We start from the raw sequence: 26,928 nt of genomic DNA, 5'->3' as shown, positions 1-26,928 counted from the left end.
GACCGGTCGTGCGTCCATTCGCCCGTTTTGCGTGCGTCTGTTCGTACGTCCAAACGTCCATCTGTGCGTCCGTCCCTGCGTTCGTCCATGCTTGCTTCCCTGCTTCCGTCCATGTGTCCATCCGTCGGTGCAGCCATCCGTGAGTCCGTCCATGCATCTGTCCGTGTGTCCGTTCGTCCATCTAATCAACACTCCAAGTACCACCATCTCGCATCTTTTCATCATATATTCCCGAAATAGAAGCACCGCCATCCAGCGGACAATCCAAGGACTAAACGAGAGATGGCACACGCACACTTTCTTACGGCTTGCCCTTCGTGTATATTTTTCACCTTTAACCACCACGACTTCATGGTATATACTAGTTCACTGTTTATATGGCCTTGCGGCCCAACGCCCGCTAAACCTATCTAAAACGAAGGAGGTGACGCCCGGCGAGTATGACGTAGCAACCCTTTCTTGTCATATCTTTCTCGATGTACATGTCAATGGCTGCTAATGGGGAATCAGAGACAGGAGAATTCGGCTTTTACTTTCTTACGGCTTGCGCTTCGTACCTACTTCCCACCTTTAACCACCTTGAATTCATGGTGTATACTAGTTCACTGTATTTATGGCACTGCGGCTCAAAGCTCGCTAAACCTTTCTAAAAACAAGAAGGTTACGCCCAGCGAGTATAACGTAGCAACCCTTTCTTATCAGATAGTGCTCAATGTACATGCCAATGGCTGCTAATGGGAAATGAGAGACAGGAGAATTCGGCTTCTAGTTTGAAGTGCACGCTACGAATTTTTTATTGTTCAACAACGTACAGGAAATATCTCCCAGCGGCACCACCTTGCAGGTCAAAACGTAAGACTGGTCACACACTACGACTACGGCTACGACTACGAGGGACGAACGGGTGCCGTTATAACGAGCTTCGCCCCTAAAAAGATGAAGGAGAGCAGTGTGAACAAACTAGTGCATTATGATTGGCGTACAAGCGGCAACGTGTTTACACTTCTTTTCTGCATCATTGCTTGTCTCGCACAAAGTGGCTAAAATATGAAGCAGTTATGCTTCAGTTCGTTGCCTAATATTGCTCTCTTCTGACTCCTCAGCGGCTGGAATATGGCCAAAATGAGGGGCACTTGTTTCAACACGGCGTATTTCCTTGCGCTTCTTTACGAGATGCATTATACAGATTGCTATGTTTTAACGCTGCCAAACGAAACTGTGTGAAGAAATAAAGAAAGGGCATTTATACTCTTTGTTGAAAAGCCCATCGTTTTTTTTTTCAGTATAGGTTTCCGTAAAAAGGTTCGCTTATAGTAATAGTAAGCACAGAAACCTCTTGTAGTAAAGCTGGCGAAAAAACTCCCCTTTTCCCCACACCAACCTACCAAGCTGTCCCACACTTACCTTACTAGTCAGGCGTGAATATTGTGACTTGTGAAATATTCTACCCTTTCTATGCATAGCCTTTCCTGATATTCCGGTCGAAAACAATACGAGGTAACTCAAGCCTTTCATGTAGTACGCCAGTGCATATTGCAAAAACAACGTATAAATGAGGAATTCAGAGAACACTACCCATTTGATATGATGACAAGTCATATGCACTAAAGAAGAATTCTGCCCTTACCACGAACCTGGCTGTTGGAAGTTGTATAATACATGTTTCAGGTTTACTTGAGGAACGTTTTTGACTACTTAAGCTGTTGCAGTATCAGGAACTGAAAAACCTTTGTGGTTTCAGCTCATGTGACCAAGAGTTGTGTTATTAAAGACTGTAATGACCTGTTAGTGAGTACACTCTGTTAGTCTGACTTAGTATATCTTAGCATTAGTAAAACGTTCGCAGTTGAGCTTGTTGGTACAATTGACTGTAAAGTCAGATGAGCGCCAGCTTACCATAGCAGAATGTCGAAAACCTCAGCCACTGTCTGCGTTTTCTTAGCCCACCACCTAGATCATCCAGCACGCTATAGCAGTCTATATGGCTAAGGCACTCGGCTGCTGACTCGCAGGACGTGGGAACAAATCCCGGTGGCGGCGGCCGCATTTTAAATAAAGGCAAAATGCTTGAAACCCGTGTGCTTGGATTTAAGTGTGCGTTGAAGAGCCCCAGGTAATCGAAAGTTCTGGAGCCCTTCCCTACAGCGTCTCTTACAATCATTTGCTGATTTAGGGACATTAAACCCGACGTATCAATCAATCAATATTAATCACAGACAAGTACAGTCGAATGTACCAGTCCATCTTAGGTGTAGTTTGTAAGATCCTTCGAGCTGTGCGAACTCCACGTATCGCATCAAAACCGACTTTCCCTTTCCTTTATAATAGCTGCGTTGGCGCGGGCTATATCGTGGCAACTGGCGAGGCGAGCAACAAACTCTTCAGGGAGGAATGAAGATAGAACAGAAGACGGGGATAAAAGGTCGGTGTTGAGGATGAAAGCCAGTGCAAGTAAATACAGGCTGCACTTCATCGTACGTTGTCAGGCAGCGTTATATGCGAACGTGACAAAGGGAAGTATAGTTTGCTAGTTGTAAATGCGAACGAAGCATTTCTTTACGAACTTCGACAATTTTTAGCGTATCTATCTATTTATCTATCTATGCATCTATCTATCTATGGCGAACCTAAGTGACAGACCATAACGTAAAAATGATGACATGCATGTCATGTAAGTCGTGAGTCACAACTACACCCCACGCTCAAGTTGCACTCACGGTCGGTTTGCTAGCTCCACATATTTGCAAGTTCCGTAGACTTTCACGCTGCCTGGCGGCCGGCAGCTTAAATTTTCAAAGAGTATCGGAGTAGCGGCGGGGCAGCGGCGCTCATGACATGTGCATGTACGTCTTGGCTAGCGTTGGGCTTTCCCTAAAAGGTTTTTGTTGTAGTTACCGGGCGCACAAAGGTCACTGTATTCGCTGCACAATCTCCATTTGTGAAAAGGGTGCTCTTTTCGGACACACCCAAGTAACAACTAAGGCACTTATTCGCGTTGATCTGTACCTGTGAGCAAGTTTCGAGCGTCACTTGTGCTTGAGAAACGCGGAGCATGTTTCGCTTTGCTTTCCATTCAGTACGTTTTGGTCTAGGTAAAATATTATCGTGCTAGATAGAGAGTGCATGGGAAACCGTACGTGTCAGCGCATAATGTATGCACCTGCGTTTACAGCACACTTCCCATGATATGACTTTTACATACTGACGTTACTCAATTTTTGCAAGTATCGCAAGTCTAGGTTTTTCGAAGTTGTTCTTTGCCTAAAATGAAGCTCAGCGGTGCTCAAAAGTAACATTTTTTGTAACTTTACGTTCTTCAATATCTGGACAAATTATCTTCGCTTTCTCGCCTTCTTGCTCACTTACATCACGCTGATGCACAGCTACTTACTTTTCCATCCTCGATCTTCCTGGCACCGAGCAGTCTGTTGATTTTGTTTATTTCGCTGGCGGGTCCTCCAATGAAGGGCTCTGTTGGAGCCGGCCGAGCCCACGATGCTGGTAGCCTTTCTCTCTGACCAGCCACTTCATATCTGCATTTTTATTGATACTTGGTTAGAAAAAAAGTGCAATTTTAGTTCAGTCACTGCGACTTTTCTAGCTATTTCTGGTAGTTATCTTAAGCCTTGTTCGGTCATTATAATTCGGGTTTGAGCGTAGGTAGTCCTGTTGTAGCCTGTATTGAACACCTCATGTGTGTGCGATGCATGACAAGTCAGCCACCTAAAGTGTTCCGCCCTTGGAATATGTGTGTATTTGACTTCGAAATGAGTGCATGGTTTTACGCACACACACACAACAACTGAGAGTGATCAGCATGATTGTGACAACTGATGTCAATGCAGCTGGAATTTTTGTAACGCTCGTTCTATCCGGGCAATATCTTGCAGGAGAACTATAGATAGCCTTTCTTGAAGTACTTACCCATTTAGATGAATCTGAAAGGCACTGTCGAGAGCATCCATGAAGGTCATTGATCCTTGGTAGTGCTGCTCATTTGCACCTCCGAAGAGGGCTTCCCCTGGAGTGGTCATGTCATTGCTAAAGTAAAGTCCCACCTTGGGACTGCCGATTACACCCGATTTAGCCATTTCGTAAAGCGTAGAGTTTGCGCCGAGACGCAGCCCGAAGACGCCGTCGAACGGCTTGTCCACGAAGCTGCGCACCCCGGGGAAGCCTATTCCATTCACAAACTGAAGATTTCCGAGGGACACGCCGCCGAGTTAGTGAGCATCCCGAAATACGTAGCCAGTTACGTTGCCCCTGCAGGAAAACAAAAGTGCGGGTAAGTTGAGACGGGGGAGGTGTGTTCTCACAGATGACAAAGATAAAAAGAAAATATAATTTATTTCGAGCAAACTTGAACTCCTTGAACGAAAAACAAAGGCAGTTTAGCGGTTTCGCCGCAAGCGTGCCTGTTGTGGCAAGCGACCGTCTACCGAAAAAATGAAGCCCGTTCACTGCCCGCCACTCAATTTTTCAAGTGTGGCATCAGACCAGTTAATACTACTACCTACCGTATTATATGATGGGTCAAGGTAAGTTTAGTCTTTTGCTTTCTCAGCGCATCAGTGCGTACTTCTACGCAAACGAATACGTTTTGCTGTTCTGTGTGCAAACTTTCTAGAAATACTTCACACTCAGTCGTATATCATACTCTGCGTTCCGAATATTTTACGTAGTAATGGTGATGACAGCCCTCAATTTATACGTTTTTTAACCTTTCACAACAATCTCCATAATCGTCTACACAGCTTCTTGAGCAAACGGCATAATAGGAACCTTCACAGTGTCCCTGCAAACTTGCACTTTCGGGCCACACATTGTCTTTTGTCCATATTCCTTAATTCAGTACCAGTTGTCAACTTGAGCCGCTATTGCACATACAGGAGCAAATGGTGCTGAGTAACGTATGCATGGAGTAACCGCATGAAGCCCATCTGCTTGTAAAATAACGCGTTATTCTTTTGTACGAGCTACTGTGAACCAATCTTAGAGAAATTGTCTTTGGCAGTCATTTATGAATATTCAAAACAATCAAAGGAATAAGTAGCATTTTGCGTCGCTGTTCTTACGGTATTCACAACTGATGGACCTATTTCCGGACGCCCATTTTTTGTATCTTTTTTTTCAGCCCTTGTGGAAATTTTTGAAGTCACAAACAAAGTTTTCAATAGCGACAGATCTCCCATGACACGTAGAGATATCAATTCACAGACTTCGACTGGGAGTAGCAAACAGAAACAGCTTCCTGCACAAAATACATCGATCTAACTCCACACAATGTCATTGGGGTCATGCAGACGAAAATATTCACCATATTTTTTTGGGGTGCGTCAAATATGCGAATTAAAGAAAAAAAGTAAGGATTAAACTAACAATCTGAACATACGGCCTTTTACATTAAAGAAATTACTCAGACCATGACCTGACATACATCCTCAGAAAAAGGCAAACATCTTCTTAACAAGATTCTTCGTGGAGACTGGGCTGGATAAACGCCTGTGACAGACAGCCAGGGGTTGACATATGAAATGATGTGTTCGTGCGTATACTGACAGTAGAAAAGAAAGATGTGCGTGGGAACATATTATGACTGTGTTAACTGGTGCAAGCAAAGTGTACATTCACATGCTATTTCAACTGGTTTCAGTGTGCTATTATGTTTTCGTTTGTTCATTATTGAGTACCATTCGGTATTATTCTTCTATTTTTTTTCTGCTGCAGAACTTATCAATATGGAGAAGCCGAGGCACCATGAACCATAACCTCTGCACATTAAAACAGAGCACAACAGAACCAAACACATTTCGCAAGCTGCACCGCTTCCTTTATTGCCTGCACTTTTACCGTTACTGAAGAAGAGCACATGTCAGTAGTTCTGCACTTGCGTCCAATTTATTATCAATGCTTCAAAGTTTGCGAAACGTGAATATTCTTGAGAGTGAGTATTCCTAGTCATCACTTTTACCTTACCTGGCATCACCAATATATTATTAACTGCCTATATTTATATCACGATCATTTTCGTTGTGACACTTGCTAATTACCCTTTATTTGCGGGTTAGCCTGACTGTTTGTTGTATTCCTCATGCACAAAATAAAACAAAAGTATCACAATGTCCCTCAATTCACTTTACTTTTGTGCATTGTGTATCACTGCTTCACTCGCCATTTTATAGAAAAATTTGTGTCCTGCTTCTGCAATTACGTCCTGAAAATTTTTCAGCACCCTGGGTAATGATAAGAGCACCTTTCTCAAACATAATAAATGATCTTCCTAATGAAAACAAAAATCACGTCAGGCGTTATTTAGGAACACGCAGATACACTCACCTTCCAAAGGGTGTGGCACCGTCTTCCCAGTCACTGCTCTGCGTCGTCGACTTGCTCCAGTCATACATCTTGTGTTCAACTAAAGGAGTGCAATCGATTAAGTTAGATAAGACTTGCGATTATTTCAAGACCTGTATAATGTATCGGGTAAGCTTTCGCACCTTCGAGTAGCGTGATGTCACGGTTACAGGCACTCGTAACACCTGCAATCTGTGATGATAGCTTCAACTTCCTATATTCTCACCCTCATTTAGCCTCAATCCATCTTGACTAGCGTGTAAGGAAATATACGGTATCTTGGTTTTTTTTCTTTGCAGCTGCCACCTTTCCCTCTACCACTTCTCTCATTCTCATATGCGATACTGATGCGAAATAGCTACTCAAGTTTGTCTATTTCGTTTATCATATTCTAGAAATGTTATCATTGTTGGAGCACGCTTCACACTAAATATAATAACCAAGAATTTTGTCAGTGATATTTTTTTATTTCTACCCCAGCTGTTCGCGCAAGGCTTTGTGACACTATTTTGGATACAATTTTTAGGAGTATTTTGTTCGAATTATGTACTACTATACACACCTCTCTGAGCCGTCTTACTGATTTAAGATAGCAGAAGAGACAATGGCACAGGCCGATCTAGCAAAAGTGATGTTTTGCACAAATAATTAGTCATATACGCTCTTTAAACTGTGAAACAGCGAAGGAAATTTTAAGTGGAGATGTCTACAAATGCTACCTTTTGCTAAAAACATGTTACATAATAACATTTCATTTTGTTTATTGTATATGTATCGTTCACAATAGAAAATTGCTCACTTACGCACAGAGATACATCATATTTAGAAAAAACACAGTCAAACATGAACCGTGTCGTGCTTCACTGAGTGTATTACAATGTGGTAATCTGGCAGGAAACACTAGGTAACACCCCACTTGAGCAGTCCACCACCCTCTTAAGGATCTATAGGTTTCAGCAAATATTCTTGGGGGGGGGGAGGGGGGTCGCGTTCCTCTTCACCACAGCGGCCTTTCTCAAAGCCGAAGTGTCTATTGTGCTTTCTTATCTCGTTTTATTTCTTCACAGTACATGACCGTGCGCTCAGCGGTCTTTCTGTATAATGTGTTATCGTGCATTAACGCGATTTTCTTGTGAATGGTCTTTCCATGTCATATGATCAACTTGCTACTTTTCGTTGTATTTCTGTGATAACAATTTTAAAGCGGTCAGTTTATAATCTGCTTAGATAGGCTTATTTGAGGACAAGCATTTTTTTCACTTGCTATACACTTTGTGTGGCATTGTCTTGGCCACATGCAGGCTGAATCATGTTCATAAACATTGATGGGGAGCAGAATATATGATTGAGCGTATCTGCCAAATTAAAAAATAATAATAATGATAAAGTATTTATGATAATACATGATATGTGGCTTACAAACCAAAACCACCGTAACTATATGAGAGAGGCCGTAGTGCAGAGCTTCGGAATGTTGGACCATATAATGTTATTTTTAACGTGCAGTGACATTAGGCGGTGAATGGGCCTCTACTATTTCACCTTTATCTAGGTGCGACTGCAATTCCCGGAATCGAACGCGCCATCTTCGGGTAAGCAGCCGAGAAATGTAACCACTGCTCCACCGCGGCGGACGTCTGTTCAATGTAAAATTCCTGTACACAAATGACGTTGTGCGTTGTACAGGAAACATTCGCTAACTCATACTGAAAAAAAAAATTGCAGTTGCGAAATTTACTTGTTTATTGTTGTGAGCCAGATTGAGCAATATTCGGTACAATGCGGCTCCGGAATACATACAGCAAGGCTCCGCTTGCGTATGCCTACTACTGCCTGCAGTAGTAGGCAGGAACCCACGTTGTACCCGCCGGATCAAGCATGACCAAGAATTTCTGCGGTGGCGTACCTAGCATGAGCTTTGTGATGTATGTGAGCTGCAATGTAGGCCAAAAAAGCGGCGTCTGAAACTAGCATTTATTTTTTATATCTATAATGTACTACGTATCTACTTCAAACCTTTAACCAGCTTGAGTTCGTGGTACATACTAGTTAATTGTATTCATGGCACTGCGGCTCAACGCTCGCTACACCTTTCTAAAACAAAGGAGGTTGCACCCAGCGAGTAGAACGTAGCAACGTTTTGTTGTAAGATAGTGCTCAATGTACGTGCAAATGGCTGCTAATGGGGAATGAGAGACAGGAGCATTCGGCTTTTAGTTAACGCACACACCACGAACTTTTTATTGTTCAATAAAGCGCAGGAGAAATCTCCCACCGGCACCATCTTGCAGGTCAAAATGTAACACTTGTTACACACTACGACTACGACTACGACTACGAGGAACAAACGGGTGCTGCTTTAAAGAGCTTCGCTCCTTAAAAAAGGGAAACTGATGACCACCTCGTCACATTTCTTAAGAAAACGAAGGGCTCTGAAAATTATCGCCGATCAGAAGGAACGTTAAGGTACGCTTACATTGTTGTAGTTGTCCAATGGTACCGACACCATTTTGGGTGCTTGACCGGCCGGGCCCTTACTAGGAAGAAGAGGAGAAAAAGAATGTATGCTTCTCGTGAACAATTTTTGTATTCAACAGTTCTTTGAAGTGGCTCATAAAAATATCAACAAAGGGAATGTACACAAGCATATAAGTTACTGCATTTTTTTTATAACTATACTCTCCAAAGGGAAATGATGGAATAGAGCCATATATTTGTAACAGCAACTCAAAAAACGAAGATAACCGTTTGTTCGAAGTTTATGAGATCAATAATACCTTAGGTGAGTTAAGCAGCCACATAGCGCATCCATTAGCAGATTCAATAATGCTATATCAAATTTAACAGTCGCAGTAATTGACCATTTTTCCAAGTTGTCACCGACAACTGACGATAATAAACTGCCAGTATGAATTTTAATTGCACCTTATAGTAGCACATGACCTACAAACAACTTTCATAAAAAGAGACCCCTTCATTATTGAGTGTTTATCCCCTTTATGACTTTTTTTCCGGTAGTGGGTCAAAAGCTTTCAGAATACTGGACAATCTTCATTCTATTTCGCCTTTCCAAGTCGTACAGAATCGTGATTAATGTTTATGAAATTTAGACTAGACTCCAAAAGAGTGATTGAGATTTACGTTTAAATGTTTTAATGTAATGCTGGAGATGCTTTCCTGTGGAGTTCCTCGCCTTACATGATACTACTACAGGTTGTGGGTGATGCTTACGGTATGTACACTGATAACCACATAACGCCTGTAACACAAGCAGTCATTCTACTGATATAAGCAATATACACATGTACAGCATATCCATCATCGAGAAAAAAAAGCATTGTACCACACCTTGAGCCACTGGCCAGAAAGGGTCCTGTCCATCCCAATAAAACAAAGATGCTTAGCCTGAGCATTGGCATCCTGGTCAACGATGGTATTAGGCTTTTCGATGGAAGCAGAAGCAGCGTTTGTTCGCTTTTGCTCGCGGACGAGCCCTCATATATACGTGAAGAGGCCGAGTTCAAAGACGGTGCTTGGTTGTCGTCAATGGCATACATTAACCTCTCGGCGGCTGCTTTTTCGCATGCCCACTGAATGGATGATGCATCCTGGCAGACACCACCCAGACGATAGCTCGTGTTTTTGCCAGCGTAAGCCCATTGTACTATTTTTGTGCAACTCTAAGCGGCAAGGTCGCGTGCGATAAAATAATGTTTTGACTGATGTGCTCGAAGGTGCCCCTTTGCCGCGCATGTGAACTCCGCTGTTTTTGAAGCACTAGACTAATTTTTATATCATGATTTTTTATTTTATATTTTTGCAACATATTTTTACTCAATAATGTAACATTTTTGCCAATACGTAGCTTTAGCAGTGCAAGTATAAGCAGGAAAAAGTGTGGAGAAGCAAAAGGTCATTTAGAAGACGGGGCATAGTACTGGACTTTTGTTGGTTCGTTACGCCATCAAGCAATGCTACCTTACTACATCAGCTATACCAAGAACCCTGAACTTGACGAAAAGTAAAAGCAAATTGATATATCTTCATACCAAGACGCAGTGGCCAGTATATGGGGAGTAAGGCTACACTCATTCATTGTTCAGATTTGACTACTCCTAAAATTGATATGCACTGTTAGGTGCCTTCGCGTGACGTATGGGGACTACTCCGAAGTCATCTTCTATACTCGGCGATAACTTTTCTTGGCGCTGAAATGAAAGCTACAGAGATAAATTACGTGTATCCTGCAGCCCGTGTACGTAGTTCCAAAGTAGCGCCCGTATTTTCAACGTTAAATGTAAATGTGCTTCCTTTCTTTTCTACTTAGAGCTATTCGACACAGGACGCAGCTCACGGCAGTGACATATTTGTATTTCGACGATTGTAGAAATAACGGTCTTGTTTGGCTGGCTGCATACAGTGCTCCACTTTCTCGTGTTCTTGGCCCGTTACCGAGCTCCGCCCGTGTTTGGACAAGCTCACTATTCCTTCTAGGAGACTTGCGGGACACGCCGACACCATCCGGGCCCCTATCCGACCCGAGGCTGGCCCTCAAGGCTCCTTCAAATGTCCGAAGCGGCGCTGCGCCGCGCTAACCCTAACGCGCCGCGCCTGCTCCTCCGCGATGCAGCGTCCCGCCCAGCACTCGACACCAACGACAACTGACACCCTTTCGGTAAGCCCAGCATCCTCCAGTCGTACCGCTAATACAGGCGTGCCTCCACTGTCAACATCTGGCAATGTCACCAGCCTCACGCCGACAAAATACAGCAACAGGCAGCATTACTCAAGAGCGCGCACAGCGCCCCGCCGTGGTGGTCTAGTGGCTAAGGTACTCGGCTGCTGACCCGCAGGTCGTGGGTTCGAATCCTCGCTGCGGCGGCTGCATTTTCGATGGAGGCGGAAATGGTATAGGCCCGTGTGCTCAGATTTGGGTGCACGTTAAAGAACCCCAGGTCGTAGAAATTTCTGGAGCCCTCCACTAAGGCGTCTCTGATAATCATATGGTGGTTTTGGGCCGTTAAACCCCACATATCAATCAATCAAGAGCGCGCACGGTCCAGCAACGTGCGACGCTGGTGGCGTCTCTGCTACTTCCAGCTTGATAGCCACGCAAACGCCGGAGCTTGAGAGCCGTAATGCAGCGTTGGCGTTGCAATCTACCACGCCTGCTGCTCTCCCGACCCTATCTGCGTCTGGAATACCCACTGGAAATTCCGAGTCTGTCACCAAGCGCGTTTCGACGAGCATCGTTTTTTCCTTCGCCGAAGTTTTGCCTTCCATCTCTTCAGCTGACGACTCATCGAGGGAAATGGACTTCACGGCGTCGCAGACCATCGCAGGGGGTGGTGGTGATAAAAAAGATTTATTTCAGAAAAAGTCTACTAGAGAGTGCCGACGTGGCCCATCGGCATCATCGCAGGCCATCCCCTGAAGGCAGCTGGAACACCGTTAGTGCCAACCTAAAACCTGTCTCGACCACCCGCCCCCGCTCCGAGCTTATCCCCGTCGAAATCCAACTTCCACCTGGAACACTCACGCCGAAACTGCCTCTCTATGACCTATTTTCTACCATCATAGCCACCGCAAATCGCTCTCCCAAGACCAGTGCGGAGGTCACCCTTCAGGCCAAACCTGCTCTGAGCCTTGTGTTTCTGAAAACGCACTCGCCCCTCATTGCCCACCTCCTACTGTCTATTACAAGTCAGGAACTTAATGGTAAGCTGATCACCATTAAGCCCTACGCCCCCAGTCTCCCAATATCATGTCTCGGCGTCATACACAACGTCGGTGGTCACTTCACACCATCTCCACTTTTGCATGACCTCGAATCCTTTACTTCAGACATACTCGCGGCGCGTATGATGGGCTCCACTGAATCCGTCCTCATAACATTTGCTGGAACCGTCATCCCTCGCTTTGTGTATTTTAAACGCGTCTCTTTCCGATGCCGTCCACATAAATCTAAGCCCCCTACTTGCAGTCGTGCCTTGCTATAGGACACCGTGCTCATCGATGACCCCAACACAGCGTTTCGGCCAAGTGTCACCGCTGTGCGTCTCCTTTATCAGCAGATCCCTATGCTCACGTTTGTGCCCGTTCTAGTGCAGCCATTGCCAAGTCAACACCCCCTCATTTCTCGACTCCACCTGCCCCCACCTTCTAGCTAAGCAACGTTATTGCGCCAAAGCAGCTTTTCTTTGTTGCACAGCCATGCGCCGAGCCACCCAGCCTTCACCGCCCTCCTCTTCAGCGCATGAGCTCCTTTCACCTCCCGCAACATCCCTCCGGGCTCATACGCCGCTCAGGTTAAGGGTACACCTCCCATGTGCACTTCATCGAACACACCTTCACTATCCTTGAGTAACGAGAGCCGCGCCTTCGATCTGCGACAGGCTATGTTGGAGCGCAACCAGCGTGAGCAACAGCGCGTCTCAGATGAGCTACAACAGAAAATACTCGCACGGATGCAGACACTCGCAACTACCACAGTTTCTCTTACCTCTCAGCTTACGGTGACAAATAAGCAACTCGCAACACTCACCGCCCCGACCTCCAGCTCCCATGTAAACAAATTGGCGACGGCGTCTCTCATAATCATATGGTGGTTTTGGGACGTTGAACCCCACATACCAACCTAACCAAATTGGCCGACATGGTCAAACACACCACCACTGCGCATCATACTCGTTTGGTCTAGCTGGAAAATTCAATTTTCCGGATTCTTACGACCCTCGAAACCAAATCCAAGCAACTGGAATCTTTCACCTATATGCCTAACTCCTTGCAAAAGTCACTTCCCCCGGCAAAAAAAAGGAACATGCACGCGCAGGCGCTTCCTCCACATTAAAGACTTCAAAGAGATGGCGTGCGAAAAGGACCTCGAGATTTTGCAGTGGAACTGCCGCAACTTTCGTCATAATAGGAACCCTCGCCACTAATATCTTCTCACCCGCCCCACAATACCCCATTTTCTCCTTATACAGGAGACTCGGACGGCCCTTGCCGTCCCGGGCTACCATGCATATCACGCTACGACGGGAACGCCACTTGAGTCCATTTATGTACGCAATAAACCACTTTATTTATGAACCACTTTATTTATGAACCATTTTGTTTATGTTCTCGTTGAACCACTAGACGTAGCCTCCTTCCTCCTTAAATATTTAGTTGGTGTGATCCATTACCAACCATCTACCCGTATTTCTCTCGCTCTGATGCCCTTTTACTACCCCCCTGTCACGTCCTCTTTGTTTAGTGCTCATGGCAAATTCCTGCACTCCCTTCCATCGACCAATCGACCACTCATATCCTCTTTTGGGGTGACTTTAATGCGCCTCATAGGCTCTGGGGTTACCCACAAACACTCAAACCAGGTCGCCTTCTACACTGCCTCGCCCAGGAACGTCATCTCACCCTACTTAATACCCCTGACACCCCTACTCGAGCGGGCACTGTTTTACAGTGCTCTACTACACCTGATCTCACTTTCTCTCGGAGGAGTTTCCTTCCTTTTCACTGCCAGGTGTCCGCCGAAAACGTTTTCCGTGATTATTTTCTCATACACATCACCACCCCTCTTTCCCACAACAGGCGGGAACAACAAGTCGCTCACACTGAATGAAAAGCATTTCGTAATGACCTTTTTTGTAATTCCTTTAAAACTTATGACGACTGGACGTCTCGGATCTCCGCAGCAATGACATCTTGTAGTCGTCGCGCTCGTTTTCAACTCCCCATTCCTGACCCTGATCCTCACTTCCTCCGTTTATGGCGACGTCATCAACGTTTGAAACGCTCCCTCCACTCCTAGCCACACAACGTCCAACTTTCCTCTCACATTGATGCTCTGTGGGCTGAAATTATCGCTTACGGCACTTACCTCGAGCACTCTCGTTGGAACACGCTGTGTGACGGCCTTGACTCCGCACTGCACTCGCGCTGTACATGGTCTCTGTTTAGGTCTCTTTTAGATGCCAAGCCTGCCGTTGCTCCCACACTAGCTGACACTCTCACTCAAGGGACTCCATTTGATGTTCTTGACAACTTAAAATCTCTGTATCTCCCACCTCCCTCCCCTCACACCTTCCTACCCAGATTACTGTGGCGAAGCTAACCCAGACCTTGACCACCTATTCACGTTCAGAGAGCTGGAAGCCGCCTTAGCCACTCAATCTACCCGCTCGGCTCCCGGTGAGGATAATATAGCGTATACTACACTACGTAATCTACCCGGCAACGCGAAGGAATTTCTCTGACACACATTCAACGAAGCATCGAACAGCGACTGTCTTCCAAGCTCTTGAACATCCTCTCTAATTTGCATGATTCGAAAGCCGGGCAAGACTCCATCTCTCTTTTACCTTCGCCCTATCTTTTTGACGTCATGCGTCGGCAAGACTCCTGAGCGAATGGCCTTGACTCGACTGCCTGAATTTATTGAGGCGAAACAGTTTTTCCCTCCTTCTCTTATTGGCTTCCGACGCCACGCATGTGCACAGGACATGTTCCTTGTTCTTCGGCATACTTTTCTTTCACCTTCTCGTAGTCAGATCCGTGCTCTTGTAAGCGTCGATGTACGGAAGGCATTCGATGGCGTGAGCCATGACCGCATACTCACTCAGCTCTCCTCTCTGTCATGTGGCTCCCGCATGCATGCTTACATCCGATCCTTTCTTTCCAGTCGAGTTGCTCGCTTTAGAGCCGATACTCATTTGTCTAACCCATAGTCTCTCACCCGCGGCACTCCTCAAGGTGCCGTACTATCTCCTACTCTATTTATTATGGCTATGGCCTCCCTTGCATCTCAACTGTCCCAAATGCCTGACCTCCACCATATTTTTTATGCAGACGACAGCACGCTCTGGTGTACGTCGGGATGTCCCGGCCACGTGCGGGATACTTTGCAACGTGGTGTGGACATTATCACCTCTTTTCTCGCTTCTGATGGCCTGTCTCTAGCAGCTGAGAAATGGGAACTACTTTCGCTAAACCAGTCTGCGTACCAGCGCTCCCACAACACCCTCATCTCCCTACATGTTTCTAGCTCTCTCATCCCCACTGTTCAGCAATGCAAAGTTCTTGGCTTTCCTTTGCACGTGACAAAGAACGCGCAGGCCCTACATCACTCTGTGAGGACTTGCCACTTGGTGACTCACCTCCTACGATGCGTTGTCACTCGGAAGTTGGGGCTCCACGAGGCTCATGCGTGCCGGGTTGCACATGCGCTAGCCCTTAACAAGTTCTTGTTTTCTGTACCCTACGTTCGATTCACCCAAACGCAACTCAACACACTCGAAAGAGCTCTATTAAGCCTCTACAAGGCAGCTCAACGTCCCAGTCACTACCTTTATTACTAAGCTCTTTGTCCCAGGACTCTTCCATCCATTACGTTCTGTTATTTCTCTGCACCACGACTATCAGATTGCCCATCTTTCTCGCACTCGTCAAGGCCAATGGCTATTGGCCTAAGCCGGTATTCCTCACATTCCCATTTCCGTTCCCACCTTGCCTTCTGCCGCTAGCACCGCTGCTTCTAACCTTCGCGTCCTTCCCCTCCCCTCCAATATGACCTCCGTTCATCATGCCGGCCGGCGTCATGCAGTAGCACAACATCATTCTCCTCTTCTCACTACACAGGGAGTTGCCTACACGGATGCCTCATACACGGATCCTCGGGGCTCGTGTGGCTACTTTATTTACCAGCCACACCTTTCGGCACCTGACATGCACACCAGCGGGCGATACTTGCACCCGCCAAATGTACTTTCACTCGAGATCCTTTCCATCTCCCCGAGTACACTCAGACTCTCACGCCGCCATCCGTCTCATACAGAACAACACGTTGCCACCTGCTCTTCATCAGGAGGTCGGGCAAGTGGCTTCTGCTCTTCAACCCTCCACTGTCTTCCTCAGCTGGAATCCTGGGCATTCAGGTATTACGGCAATGAGCTAGCTCATCAGCTTGCCCGCGATATATTGCACCGGGAACCGTTCATTCTCTGGCCCACACCTTCAGAAGAGAGTGAGAGCTTTGCGAATAACCATGGGAGATCTCCTTGAGTCAAAGTATCAAGGAGGTATATCTCCAGCTTCGGCTCGACAAGCGTCTTTACCCTCCCCTCATCCATTGCTCACTGTGCTCGAGGCTCGAACTCTGCGTCACATCCAAATTTATTGCCTGATAACCTCCTCACGCCTTTTTTATGACACCATCATCAGCCTCACTAAGTCCACTGCAGGACAAAGGCCTCTCCCATGTTCCGCCAGTTAACCCGGTCCTGTGCTAGCTGCTGCCAATTATACCATTGAACTTCTTAATTTCATCTGCCCATCTAACCTTCTGTCTCCCCCTAACCCGCTTGCCTTCTCTGGGACCTTTATAAATACAGGTCTGACCTCTGCTGTCCTAATTGCCCCTCCCCATATGCTGACTTGTCACAATGCCTGTTTTACTCCCCAACTGCTCTGCAATCCAGCTATTACCCTCCCCCATTCCTTTCCATGACCTCCTGGCTCAACTGGATCGATGCCGAAGGGGAAGAAGAACAGCGTCGATGGTCACACAGGCGGTCGAAATGCTCGGCCTGTAAAGTGTCGCTGAATAAAAGTCTATTACTACTACTACGTACTTTTTTAGTTTATGTGTTGTGACATCGCGTTTTTGAACACGAGAGAACGTCCTGCCTTTTTACGTGTACTTCAAGCACTAAGCGGCGTCTGCGTCTACGAGAAACGCTGATGATGCACCCCCGTCGTTTTCCACAACGTTACGAGACGCGCGCCGAAACCGTCTACCAGGTGTTGTGCTACATGTGCAGAAGCTCCGCCTCCATAGCTTTTCGTCGCCGAGCATAGCCACTTTGCGTGGAACCGAAAAAATGGCAGCATATCCACGGAGTGAATGATGAAGAGTGAGGCGAAGCATCCGTCCGTCCATTCGTTCTTGCTTTCGTCCGTTCATGCGTCCCTCGGTGTGACCGTCCGTGCGTCCATTCGCCCGTTTTGCGTGCGTCTGTTCGTGCGTCTGCACGTCCATCTGTGCGTCCGTCTCTGCGTTCGTCCATGCATGCTCCGCTGCTTCCGTCCATGTGTCCATCCGTCGGTGCAGCCATCCGTGAGTCCATCCTTGCATCTGTCCGTGTGTCCGTTCATCCATCTATTCAACACTCCAGGTACCACCATCTCGCATCTTTTCATCATATATTCCCGAAATAGAAGCACCCCCATCCAGCGGACATTCCAAGGACTAAACGAGAGGTGGCGCACGCACACTTTCTTACGGCTTGCGCTTCGCGTCTATTTCCCACCTTTGACCACCTCGACTTCATGGTATATACTAGTTCACTGTTTCTATGGCACTGCGACCCAACGCCCGCTAAACCTTTCTAAAACGAAGGAGGTTACGCCCGGCGAGTATAACGTATCAACCCTTTCTTGTCATATCCTTCTCGATGTACATGTCAACGGCTGCTAATGGGGAATCAGAGACAGGAGAATTCGGCTTTTACTTTCTTACGGCTTGCGCTTCGTACCTACTTGCCACCTTTAACCACCTTGAATTCATGGTGTATACTAGTTCACTGTATTCATGGCACTGCGGCCCAAAGCTCGCTAAACCTTTCTAAAAACAAGGAGGTTACGTCCAGCGAGTATAACATAGCAACCCTTTTTTATCAGATAGTGCTCAATGTAAATGGCAATGACTGCTAATGAGAAATGAGAGACAGGAGAATTCGGCTTTTAGTTTGAAGTGCACGCTACGAATTTATTATTGTTCAACAACTCACAGAAAATATCTCCCAGCGGCACCACCTTGCAGGTCAAAACGTAAGACTGGTTACACACTACGACTACGGCTACGACTACGAGGGAAGAACGGGTGCCGCTATAAGGAGCTTCGCCGCTAAAAAGATGAAGGAGAGCAGTGTGAACAAACTAGTGCATTATGATTGGCGTACAAGCGGCAACGTGTTTACACTTCTTTTCTCGTCCTTGCTTGTCTCGCGCAAAGTGGCTAAAAGATGAAGCAGTTCCAATATGCCGGCAAGCAATTATGCTTCAGTTCGTTGCCTAATGTTGCTCTCTTCTGACTCCTCAGCGGCTCGAATATGGCCAAAATGGCCCCGCCGCGGTGGTCTAGTGGCTAAGGTACTCGGCTGCTGACCCGAAGGTCGCGGGTTCAAATCCCGGCTGCGGCGGCTGCATTTCCGATGGAGGCGGAAATGTCGAGGCCCGTGTGCTCAGATCTGGGTGCACGTTAAAGAACCCCAGGTGGTCAACATTTCTGGAGCCCTCCACTACGGCGTCTCTCATAATCATATGGTGGTTTTGGGACGTTCAACCCCACAAATCAATCAATCAATCAATATGGCCAAAAGGAGGGGCACTTGTTTCAACACAGCGTATTTCTCTGCGCTTCCTTACGAGATGCTTTATACAGATTGCGATGTTTTAACGCTGCCAAACGAAACTGTGGGAAGAAATAAAGAAAGAGCTTGTATACTCTTTGTTGAAAAGCCCGTCGTTTTTTTTTTTTCAGCATAAGTTTCCGTAAAGAGGTTCGCTTATAGTAATAGTAAGCACAGAAACCTCTTGTAGTAAAGCTCGCGAAAAAAAACTCCCATTTTCCCCACACCAACCTACCAAGCTGTCCAACACTTACCTTACTAGTCAGGCGTGAATATTGTGACTAGTAAAATATTCTACCCTGTCTATGCATAGCCTTTCCTGATATTGTCACGGGCTAAGTAGATGCCTGAGGATGACGACGACGAAGTGCTGAACGGAAACGTGCTCGGACTGCAGCAGCGTCATGCGCATTAGCTCGCCAGTATATTCGCCAGTTCACATTCGTTCACCAGTGTATACTTTATTCCCCCGTAACATCATTGGTGGAAGGTGCGGGGTACCACTCGCTATACAGCCCAACGAGCTGGATCTTCACAGCGGACGGCGCATTGCAGCTACCACGATGACTGACCAGGCTACTCAATGTCAACAAGATCCGTCAACCCCGCAGCCGATCGTTGTGGTGCAACCTCGTGACCCAGGTCTATTCAACGGCACAAGTGGCATAGACGTCGATGACTGGCTGGTTCAATATGAGCGCGTCAGCAGCAGCAACCATCGGGGTCCGACGCTTATGTTGGCGAACATCATCTTCTACTTGCATGGCACGGCAAAGCTCTGGTACGAGGCACATCAAGAAGAGGTGACTAGCTTGGACGTCTGTAAGCAGAAATTGCGCTATCTATTTGGGAAACCCATCGGACTTCAAGTGGCCGCAAAGAAAGAGCTTGCAACTCGTGCCCAGACATCCACAGAGCCGTACATCGCGTACATCCAGGACGTGTTGGCTTTGTGCCGCAAGGTCGACAAGGACATGCTCGACGAGGACAAAGTCGGACACATCCTGAAAGGAATTGCGGATGACGCCTTCAATTTTCTCCTGTGCAAGGACTGCTCGACGGTGGAGTCAGTCATCGAAGCATGTCGTCGCTTCGAACAGGCAAAAAGTAGGCGCATAGTTCACCGATTTGACCGCCTTCCCAACACGCCGGCTACGTCCTCTTGCGAAGATTTGCCCACACTACACCAACCACCAGCGCCAGAAAACGTCACCAGAATAGTCCGTCGGGAACTCGAGGCTATGGCTCCCGCTATGTCTAGCGTCAGCGCGCCAGGACACAACCTCGGTGCTGTTTCAATGATTCAGGCCGTGGTTCGCCAAGAGATCGCGAATATGAGCATTTCGCCACCTCATCAAAATGCCCCTGCTACTTCCAGCTCGGCTCCAGTCGTTGCGGCTGCCACTCCGAACCGCACGTTCGCGCCACGACGAAACCCAGCTGAATGGCGCACTCATGATGATCGGCCGATATGTTTCACGTGCCATCGGATAGGACACATCGCTCGCCATTGCCGCAGCCGTTGGACCTCATCACCTCGACCGAGCTTCGATGGTTGGCGGCCTCGCTCTGAACGTGCACCTTATGCCCCGTCCTACCGTGCTGAGACAGGTGCAGAGCATAATCCAGAACGTCGGACCAGCCGCTCGCCATCGCCCGTGCGTCGTCAGTCCCGCTCGCCCCAACCCCGCCGTTCTCGGTCTCCCTACGACCGTCGCTCGGAAAACTAGCCGGTGCAGCCCCCGGAGGTGACGCTGCATACACGACTTGGACTGCAAATCCTCTGATTACTCCCGACCAGCTGTGCATCCTTCTTACAATTCTCGTTGATGGTTTACCTATAACTGCTCTTATCGATACCGGTGCACAAATATCTGTGATGAGCTCAGACCTCCGCCACCGCCTCCAAAAAGTTCTGACGCCTGCGATTGCACCTACCGTTCGTACTGCGGATGGGAGTACTCCTGCTGTGCTTGGAATGTGCACTGCGCGATTAACAATTTCTAAGCATTAAACTTCAGTTCTGTTCACTGTACTAGAAAATTGCCCTCATGACCTAATCCTTGGACTCGACTTTCTGACTTCACACGCTGCGCTCATTGACTGGTCCAAAGGTCTTCTTCAGCTCGAACTACCATCCTTTTCGGAGACCGTCTCTACCAGCCCACCTCGTCTACGCACTGTCGATTTCCTTAGACTTCCGCCGCAAGCCGCAGTCCAAGTCCAACTCTCGCCATATCCTGCAGTACCCGATGGTGATTATGTTGCTGCCCCAATTTCTGACGTTGCCATGACACGCAATGTTGCACTCCCCAACACGGTGGTTACCGTTAAGGACAACCGAACTTCGTTTCCCGTCCTCAATTTCGGCCTCTCAGCGCAAGTTATTCCTCACGGCATGTCACTTGCGCATCTTACACCACTGGTCGACCACACAGTTTCCGCTCTAACCACCGATTCGCCACCCGATTTTTCATCAACGTCGTTCTCGTCACGTTCCTGTTCCGACCTTTTCAAGCCAATGCTATCTGACAAGCTCACCTCTGAACAAGTCTCTGCTTTCTGCCGTGTGCTTGCTTCTTATCAGGACATCTTTGACTTCGGCAACCGTAATTTGGGCCAGACATCCGTGGTAACCCATTGCATCAACACCGGTGACGCTCGACCCATTCGCCGACGACCCTACCGTGTGTCAGCCCCGGAGCGTGCTATTATACAGCGAGAAGTCGGTAAAATGCTTGATAAGGGCATAATCGAACCCTCATCTAGTCCCTGGTCCTCAACCATTGTACTTGTTAAAAAGAAGGACAATAGCTGGAGATTCTGTGTTGATTACCGCCATCTCAACCATATTACCAAGAAAGATGTCTATCCCCTACCGCGCATAGATGATGCACTCGATTGCTTGCACAGTGCCAAATATTTCTCTTCAATAGACCTTCGCTCAGGCTACTGGCAGATCGCTGTGGACGACAAAGACAGAGAGAAGACGGTCTTCGTGACTCTTATGGACTTTATCAGTTCAAGGTGATGCCTTTTGGATTATGCAATGCCCCCGCGACATTTGAGCGCATGATGGACTCTCTCCTTCGAGGCATGAAGTGGACCATCTACCTCTGCTACTATCTTGACGACGTTATTGTTTTTTCGACTACTTTCGACGACCATCTTACCCGTCTGTCCGCAGTGCTTGATGTTTTTCGACGTGCCAACTTGCAACTTAACTCGTCCAAATGCCGCTTTGGGCAACGCCAAATCTGCGTACTCGGCCATCTTGTTAACGCTGCGGGCGTTCAACCAGACCCCGCGAAAGTCCGAGCAGTTCGCGACTTCCCCACACCCCGCTCAGCCAAGGACGTCCGAAGTTTTCTGGGACTGTGCTCCTATTTCCGTCGTTTTGTCGAGAAATTCGCTGAAGAAGCCCGTCCTCTAACCTGCCTCCTCAAAACGGATGTCGCATTCACCTGGGGCCGACAGCAAGCAAACGCCTTCTCGTCGCTCGTTGACATTCTCACCAATCCACCAGTCCTAGCACACTTCGACCCATCTGCTGACACGGAGCTTCGTACTGACGCCAGTGGCCACGGCATAGGCGCAGTGCTCGCGCAGCGGCAACAAGGAATGCACCGCGTCGTCGCGTATGCAAGCCGTCTGTTGTCGCGATCGGAACAAAATTATTCCATCTCAGAACGCGAGTGCTTAGCTCTCGTCTGCGCCATTGCGAAATTCCGACAATGCCTGTATGGCCGACCATTCTCAGTTATTACGGACCACCATGCGCTTTGCTGGCTCTCCTCACTCAAGGACCCTACGGGACGCCTTGGTCGCTGGGCGCTGCGCTTACAAGAGTACACTTTTTCCGTATTCTATAAATCCGGACAACTTCACAAGGATGCCGACTGCTTGTCCCGTTACCCAGTCGATCCCCCTGACACGAGGGAAGATGAGCAAGAGGCCCTCGTTCTTTCAATTACCGACTTCACCGACATAGCTGCTGAACAACGCTGCGACCCCTCTTTGCGTGCTATTATCAATGGTCTCCACTCTCCCCACCCTGACCACTCCTTACAACTGTTCGTTCTCCACAACGACATCTTGCACCGCTACAACACCCGCCCTGATGGTGCTGAGCTTTTACTCGTTGTTCCTGTGCATCTTCGCTCAGACGTTTTGGCCCAGCTGCATGATGCCCCCTCCGCTGGACACCTAGGGGTGTCACGCACGTATGACCGCATTCACCGCCGATTCTTTTGGCCTGGCCTCTACCGTTCTGTGCGACAGTACGTTGCGGCATGCGACCTCTGCCAGCGCCGCAAGACACCTGCTCTGAGACCTGCTGGTACCCTCCAGCCCATTGAAGTACCAGATGAGCCATTTTTCCGAGTCGGCCTCGATCTTCTAGGACCCTTTCCCGTGTCGGCCACCGGTAATAAGTGGATTGCTAATGCTACCGACTACGCAACGCGGTATGCCGTTACACGCACCCTCCCCACCAGCTGCGCTACTGATGTAGCCGATTTCCTTCTTCATGACATCATTCTGCGTCATGGTGCTCCTCGTCAGTTGATCACCGACCGCGGCAGCTGTTTTCTATCTAAAGTAGTCGACGAGCTCCTGCGATCCTGCTCTACCCACCACAAGTTCACTACTGCGTACCATCCGCAAACCAACGGCCTCACGGAACGCCTCAACCGTACCTTGACGAATATGTTAGCGATGTACGTCTCCAAGGATTTGTGAAGATTGGGACATCCACTTACCTTTCGTTACCTTCGCATACAACAGTTCACGTCATGATACAGCTGGATTTTTCCCTTCTTACCTACTGTTCGGTTATGACCCGCCTTTGCCCATGGACACTATGCTCCAATCTGACGCCGCCTCATCGACTGCTTATGCTCGTGATGCCCTGGCCTGAGCTGACATCGCCCGCCAAGTCGCCCGGGATTGTTTATGTGCCTCGCAGCTTAACCAAAAGAGTGCTTACGATCGCAGGCACCGCGACGTACAGTACTCTCCGGGGTCACTCGTCTTGCTGTGGTTACCATCACATCGTGTTGGTCTCAGCGAAAAACTGATGTCCCGTTACGTTGGCCCCTACCGCGTCATACGCAAGGTCACCAGCGTGACCTATGACATAGTTTCACTCCATACTACGTCAGTACCAGCTTCAGTCCCAACCGATATAGTGCACGTCTCACGGCTTAAGCCATACTTCTCACGCCTCGAGAATTGATCGCACCGGGACGGTGCTTCTGCCGCCGGCGGGTAATGTCACGGGCTAAGTAGATGCCTGAGGATGACGACGACGAAGTGCTGAACGGGAACGTGCTCGGACTGCAGCAGCGTCGTACGCATTAGCTCGCCAATATATTCGCCAGTTCACATTTGTTCACCAGTGTATACTTTATTCCCCCGTAACAATATTCCGGTCGAAAACAAAACAAGGTAACTTAAGCCTTTCATGTAGTACGCCAGTGCATATTGCAAAAACAACGTATAAATGAGGAATTCAGAGAACACTACCCATTAGATATGATGACAAGTCATATGCACTAAAGAAGAATTCTGCCCTTACCACGAACCTGGCTGTTGGAAGTTGTATAATACATGTTTCAGGTTTACTTGAGGAAATTTTTTGACTACTTAAGCAGTTGCAGTATCAGGGACTGAAAAACCTTTGTGGTTTCAGCTCATGTGACCAAGAGTTGTGTTATTAAAGACTGTAATGACCTGTCAGTGGGTACACTCTGTTAGTCTGACTTATGATATCTTAGCATTAGTAAAGCGTTCGCAGTTGAGTTTGTTGGTACAATTGTAAAGTCAGATGAGCGCCAGCTTACAGTAGCAGAATGTGGAAAACCTCAGCCCCTGTCTGCATTTTCTTAGCCCGTCACCTAGATCATCCAGCACGCTATAGCAGTCTATATGGCTAAAGCACTCGACTGCTGACTCGCAGGACGCGGGAACAAATCGCGGTGGCGGCGGCCGCATTTTCGATAAAGGCGAAATGCTTGAAACCCGTGTGCTTGGATTTAAGTGTGCGTTGAAGAGCCCCAGGTAATCGAAAGTTCTGTAGCCCTTCCCTACAGCGTCTCTTATAATCATTTGCTGATTCAGGGACATTAAACCCGACGTATCAATCAATCAATATTAATCACAGACAAGTACAGTCGAATGTACTAGTCCATCTTAGGTGCAGTTTGTAAGATCCTTCGAGCTGTGCGAACTCCACGTATCGCATCAATACCGACTTTCCCTTTCCTTTATAATAGCTGCGTTGGCGCGGGCCATAACGTGGCAACTGGCGAGGCGAGCAACGAACTCTTCAGGGAGGAATGAAGATAGAACAGAAGACGGCAATAAAGGGTTGGTGTCGAAGATGAAAGCCAGTGCAAGACCATGCACAAGTAAATACGGGCTGCACTTCATCGTACGTTGTCAGCCAGCGTTATATGCGAACGTGACGAAGGGAAGTATAGCGTCCTAGTTTTCAATGCGAACTAAGCATTTCTTAACAAACTTCGGCGACTTTGAGCGTATCTATCTATCTATCTATCTATCTATCTATCTATCCATCTATCTATCTATCTTCATCTATCTATCTATCTATCTATCTATCTGTCTATCTATCTATCTATCTATCTATCTATCTATCTATCTATCTATCTATCTATCTATCTATCTATCTATCTATCTATCTATCTATCTATCTATCTATCTATCTATCTATCTATCTATCTATCTATCTATCTATGGCGAACTTAAGTGATAGACCCTAACGTAGAAATGATGACATGCATGTCACTTAAGTCATGAGCCACAACTACACCCCATGTTTAAGGTGCACTCACGGTTGGTTTGCTAGCTCCACATATTTGCAAGTTCCGTAGAATGTCACGCCACCAGGCAGCCGCCAGCGAAATTTTTCAAAGAGTATTGGGGCAGCGGCGCTCATAGCATGTGCATGTACATCATGGCTAGCATTGGGTCTTAACGAAAAGGTTTTTATTGTAGTTACCGGGCGCACAAAGGTCACTGCATTCGCTGCACAATTTACGTTTGCGAAAAGGGTGCTCTTTTCAGACACACCAAAGTAACAACTGAGACACTTTTTCATGTTGATCTGTACCTTTGAGTACGCTTCTTGCGTCATTTGCGCTTGAGAAACGCGGAGCACGTTTCGCCTAGCTTGCCATTCGGCTCATGACCTTCTGATTTGTGGTTATCGCGTTCATTGCTTTTTCTTCGCGGCAAAGTTGTGACTTTCTTTATAAATGCGTCAAAAATATTGACATCGCGATAACATATTGAAATCTTGCATCGGTAAGTATTCGCTGAAAACTGAGGACGTGAAAGGAAATACTGAATGTTATAACACTATTTGGGGTTTTTCGTGACAAAGCACGTGCTTATCGTGAGGCACGCCTCTAGTGGAGGGCAACGTGCATGAACATCGCACGCTACAAGTGATGTGCTAGGAATTCAGGACCTCTTCGCCTTCAACGAGGCATCGTATCCGAGTATTTGAAGCGTCTAGGTGGCGCATAATATGCGACGGCATGAAGGGTTGAGCCATTGACTGATCAGCCAGTGAATGATGCATTCGCTGGTGCCTTTTAGAACAAAAATGAATGGCTGCCTATCAGAAATTGACACCTTGTATCATGAATGCCCTCGCCTTCATCGAAACCCTCACTGGCTGCGTCCACGCTAAAGCCGTCGGGAAGTCACTGCCTTTTCATCCGGAACCTAGTTCATAAGGCTCATCAACATGGCCTCAGAATGCTCGGTCTGATTCTATCGTGAAGCTAGGCTACCATCAGGGCCCCAAGCTTTGAGAGGGCTGCAAAAAAGAAGTATCGTGACCTCCGTATATGGGTACACTTGAAGTTCAAGTCAAAGTATGACGGTAGACGTTGTCGTAATCGTGCAACATGGCAGGAAGAGCCTGTGTGTTGGGCCTCTGTCTCAAGTAACCCAGGCATATCCTGGCCATGGTGGACTGGTGCTTGTTATTGGGTGGGGCAGGATGTTAAACATATTAGCCCTAGGTGGACATTGTACTGCTCGCAGGCTTATGGCATGCACGAACGCTCGGTTCCAGCTGGAGCTTCTGCCTCTTGCGTCTGAACTTCGGACTCGTTTCTATGACTTTTTCTGA

At 47.5% G+C, this 26,928-nt stretch overlaps 1 pseudogene; it reads right to left on the bottom strand.

The window, feature by feature from the left end:
* Nucleotides 1-3,367: 3,367 nt before the first annotated feature.
* On the bottom strand, nucleotides 3,368-9,930 carry LOC142766031 (lysosomal aspartic protease-like; annotated as a pseudogene).
* Between the last annotated feature and the right edge of the window lie 16,998 nt (nucleotides 9,931-26,928).

Source organism: Rhipicephalus microplus, chromosome 6 (assembly GCF_043290135.1).
Source record: "Rhipicephalus microplus isolate Deutch F79 chromosome 6, USDA_Rmic, whole genome shotgun sequence".
NCBI classification, from domain to species: domain Eukaryota; kingdom Metazoa; phylum Arthropoda; class Arachnida; order Ixodida; family Ixodidae; genus Rhipicephalus; species Rhipicephalus microplus.
This window is presented reverse-complemented; position numbering and strand designations above follow the sequence as displayed.